Raw genomic sequence first — 4,820 nt, 5'->3', positions numbered from 1 at the left:
AGAGTGTATATTATGGGGCAAACAGGATGTTCAACAGTGAGGAATTCCAGTGTATTTTTATCGATCTGATGTGTTTTGTAACCCTGTTCTAGTATGTGATCAATTTCCAGTTTGATCTCAGGTATTGGGTTGTACTGCAAATTAGTGTAAGTGGACTCATCATCTAGCTGCCTCATTATTTCGCTATTGTAGTCGACCCAATCCTGTACTACTACTGCGCCCCCTCAGAGCCGTCCATAGGCATATGCAAACTAGGCAATTGCCTAGGGCATTTGATATGCCTAGGGGCATCAGCAGCTTCTGCTGATTAAAATGATATGCGGCATGCCTATATTCTGTGTGTAGCACTTCATATGCAGATACAGCCATAGTCTCACACAGTATATAGGCATGCTGCATATCATTTTAATCAGCAGAAGCTGCTTGTGCACCCTAGCCACATAGCAATGCAAATAAGATGCATTTTCATAAAAAAGGTGTGCCCAACGTTAGTATTGAGGCAAGATTTATGAGGACACATCTGTATCCAAGCAGAGGCAGAGGTCACAGTGTTAGTGGCAGTGTGAGTGCTGTGTGCATGTGAGTGGGTTGGTTGTGCAGTAGTGTTCAGAATATGTGTAAGGAGCATTATGTGTGTCATGTAAAAATGCAATAATGTGCAACATATGTGTAAGGGGCACTATGTGTGTTATGTGTAACAGGGTACTACTGTATGTGTGTCATTATGTGTATAGGGGCACTATTAATGGGCAGCAAATGTGTAGGGGGCACTACAGTATGTGTGTTATTATGTGTATAAGGGCATTAATAATGTGCAGCATATGTGTAAGGGACATTATGTGCAAAAGGGCATTAATAAAGGTTGTCATAATGTGTAAGGCGCATTATGTTTATAAGGACATTAATAAGGTGTCTCATATGTGTAAGGGGCATTACTGTGTGGAATTAGGTGTATAAATGCATTACTAATGTGTGGCATTATGTGTATAAGGAGCTCTACTATGTGGCGTTGCATATAGAAAGGGCACAACTGTCATCTAATGTGAATAAAGAGCAATAGAGTGTGATGTAATGTGAATAAGGGGCTCTACTGTGAGGTGTAACATTTATAAGGTAAAGTGATACTGCTGTGGGATGTAATATGAATTATGGACACTATTGCATGATCAAATGTGAATAAAGTGGCAGTACTGTGTGGCGTAATTGGAATTGGGGTTACTATTGTGTGGCCATGCCCCTTGCCAGCAATAAAACCCCTCTTTTTGGGCTGTGTGCCAAATTTGCGAACTGTTCCTATTTAAAATAGGAGGTACAAACACCAAAATAAGTATTGCTATAGGTGAGGGGTGATGGTGCTGGGAAAGAGGTGCAAGGTCAGATGCGGAACCAGCGGTGGTGCTAGGGGGCACCAGCCCAAATTTTGCCTAGGGCATCATATTGGTTAGGGCCGGCTCTGCGCCCCCTTTGTCAGCAGGCCTAACCACCAGGTTAGTGTCCCGCTTGAGTGCTGACAGGGCTTTGCGTTCTGCCATGGGCAAGTTATCAAAACGCTTAATTGGAGATTGTGCATGTATATCATGTTCCAGGAGGCGAGTAAATGTTTTAATGCTAGGGTTGGAAGATACCGGGTCAAATATGGATGGTTTCCGAAATTGCGTATTGTCTTTGTTAATTTCTGTAGGGAAATGCTCACGTAACCTGAGCTTCCTACCAAACTTATATATATCGACTACGGTATCAAATTGTCGATGGGGTGCTGTGGGCACAAACGAAAGGCCCCTCAATAGAAGGCGTATGGTTGCCTCATCCAATGTCTTACTTGATAAATTAAATACTAAGTCCTGGGTTTGTCTCTGCACCTGTGCCATGTGTCGGCCCTTCCTTGGGTGCGGTCTCCTTGGTTTGCCACTGGAGGAAGGTTTGGGTTTGTTGTATGCTCTAAAAAAGACCCGGGAGTTGGTCTACCGTCAGACTGATCTGTGTCAGAGGCAGAAGAACCTGTTTCATTGGTGTAAAATTGTCTACGCCCTTACCGGCGGGCTCTAAAGGGCCGTTGTGGTCTATTTGGTCTAGAATCACCGATCAACCACCGATAGACAGTGTGATTTTGGTAATCTGCTGTGACCGTTACTAGTTTACTACGTTTAAATGCAGTGATTTCTCTCTTATAGACGTCTATCTGTGTTTGTAATTTTTCAAATAAATTGGTGGTTTTATCCTTCTTGATGGTGCCAAGATGTGCACTGCTGAAGGTATCAATTTGGACCTTAACCTTGTTTAGTTCTACACCCACTTCCTCCACTACCAAGAGCACAAGGTCGAGGGAACATTTATTCAGGACCCCACACCAACGACTGCAGAATGTGGGGTTGTTCCTACCTAGTGTTGGGATATTGTTAATTCTAAATCCCCTTGGTATGTGTTTTTTCCGATAATATTCGGACAGGAACTGACCATGTAGAGTGAGGTCTATTTCCCTCCTTTTGAGTCTAAGGAGTTGGTGGTATAGGTCTGTAGGTGTTTCTGCAGGCAAAGTGTCAAAATCTAGTTGGTCGAATAGGACCTTATCCGCATCATCGTCCGTGAGGGATATTATACCGTGTTCAGCTTGTGCAAGCAGGTTATCATCGAGGAATCCCAACTGGCTTTGCGCCATGCCAGATAGAGGTATTTCTCAACCACGTATTATAACGATATACTTACTGTACCTAGTATTCCACGTGGTCACCCAAACGTGTACTGACCAGGCCCAGCACTGAGTAGCTTCCAAGTTCGGGTGGGTTCGGGCTTGCCCAGTGCGGTATGACAGTAAATATGATTGGCTAGAAAAATACTCACCTGCTCAGATACCCGTGCAGTTATGCTATATACCAGTACATACCCAATATTAGTGATGAATCCCAAATCAACAACAGTGCCTGTATAAATAATGTAATGCAGGGTGGGTGCAGGAGAAGAAAACAGCTCAGGTGTAAAACCTGGGTTGTATCTAAATATACATATAAATCCCTGCACTCTCACATAAATCTGTCAACAGCTGGGGTGCCAATCAGAGTTCAACCCACTTAAAGGTGGGACCCATAGTACAGTACAAGGTTATCCACCTAGTGGAACAGATAGCACTCTCCAGACTTTAGTATCAATTATTCCACAAAGAGAATTTAATAAAGGTAATCTCACAGTTCCAGTTTGCAAAATCCAATTCCGACGTTTCGGTCCACACCAGGACCTTTGTCAAGGCGTTACAGCATAGTTACAGCAGACATCAGTGCAGCATGGTCAGCATAAGTGGTAACTGTTCCCACTTATGCTGACCATGCTGCACTGATGTCTGCTGTAACTATGCTGTAACGCCTTGACAAAGGTCCTGGTGTGGACCGAAACGCCGGAATTGGATTTTGCAAACTGGAACTGTGAGATTACCTTTATTAAATTCTCTTTGCTGAATAATTGATACTAAAGTCTGGAGAGTGCTATCTGTTCCACTAGGTGGATAACCTTGTACTGTACTATGGGTCCCACCTTTAAGTGGGTTGGACTCTGATTGGCACCCCAGCTGTTGACAGATTTATGTGAGAGTGCAGGGATTTATATGTATATTTAGATACAACCCAGGTTTTACACCTGAGCTGTTTTCTTCTCCTGCACCCACCCTGCATTACATTATTTATACAGGCACTGTTGTTGATTTGGGATTCATCACTAATATTGGGTATGTACTGGTATATAGCATAACTGCACGGGTATCTGAGCAGGTGAGTATTTTTCTAGCCAATCATATTTACTGTCATACCGCACTGGGCAAGCCCGAACCCACCCGAACTTGGAAGCTAATCAGTGCTGGGCCTGGTCAGTACACGTTTGGGTGACCACGTGGAATACTAGGTACAGTAAGTATATCGTTATAATACGTGGTTGAGAAATACCTCTATCTGGCATGGTGCAAAGCCAGTTGGGATTCCTCGATGATAACCTGCTTGCACAAGCTGAACACGGTATAATATCCCTCACGGACGATGATGCGGATAAGGTCCTATTCGACCAACTAGATTTTGACACTTTGCCTGCAGAAACACCTACAGACCTATACCACCAACTCCTTAGACTCAAAAGGAGGGAAATAGACCTCACTCTACATGGTCAGTTCCTGTCCGAATATTATCGGAAAAAACACATACCAAGGGGATTTAGAATTAACAATATCCCAACACTAGGTAGGAACAACCCCACATTCTGCAGTCGTTGGTGTGGGGTCCTGAATAAATGTTCCCTCGACCTTATGCTCTTGGTAGTGGAGGAAGTGGGTGTAGAACTAAACAAGGTTAAGGTCCAAATTGATACCTTCAGCAGTGCACATCTTGGCACCATCAAGAAGGATAAAACCACCAATTTATTTGAAAAATTACAAACACAGATAGACGCCTATAAGAGAGAAATCACTGCATTTAAACGTAGTAAACTAGTAACGGTCACAGCAGATTACCAAAATCACACTGTCTATCGGTGGTTGATCAGTGATTCTAGACCAAATAGACCACAACGGCCCTTTAGAGCCCGCCGGCAAGGGCGTAGACAATTCTACACCAATGAAACAGATTCTTCTGCCTCTGACACAGATCAGTCTGACGGTAGACCAACTCCCGGGTCTTTTTTAGAGCATACAACAAACCCAAACCTTCCTCCAGTGGCAAACCAAGGAGACCGCACCCAAGGAAGGGCCGACACATGGCGCAGGTGCAGAGACAAACCCAGGACTTAGTATTTAATTTATCAAGTAAGACATTGGATGAGGCAACCATTCGCCTTCTCTCGAGGGGCCT

At 43.8% G+C, this 4,820-nt stretch overlaps 1 pseudogene; it reads left to right on the top strand.

The window, feature by feature from the left end:
- The first annotated feature begins 3,779 nt into the window (after window positions 1–3,779).
- LOC134946256 (5S ribosomal RNA) lies at window positions 3,780–3,897 on the top strand (annotated as a pseudogene).
- The last annotated feature ends 923 nt before the right edge of the window (window positions 3,898–4,820 follow it).

The sequence above is a fragment of the Pseudophryne corroboree genome, chromosome 7, assembly GCF_028390025.1.
Source record: "Pseudophryne corroboree isolate aPseCor3 chromosome 7, aPseCor3.hap2, whole genome shotgun sequence".
In the NCBI taxonomy this organism is placed as follows: Eukaryota; Metazoa; Chordata; class Amphibia; order Anura; family Myobatrachidae; genus Pseudophryne; species Pseudophryne corroboree.
This window is presented reverse-complemented; position numbering and strand designations above follow the sequence as displayed.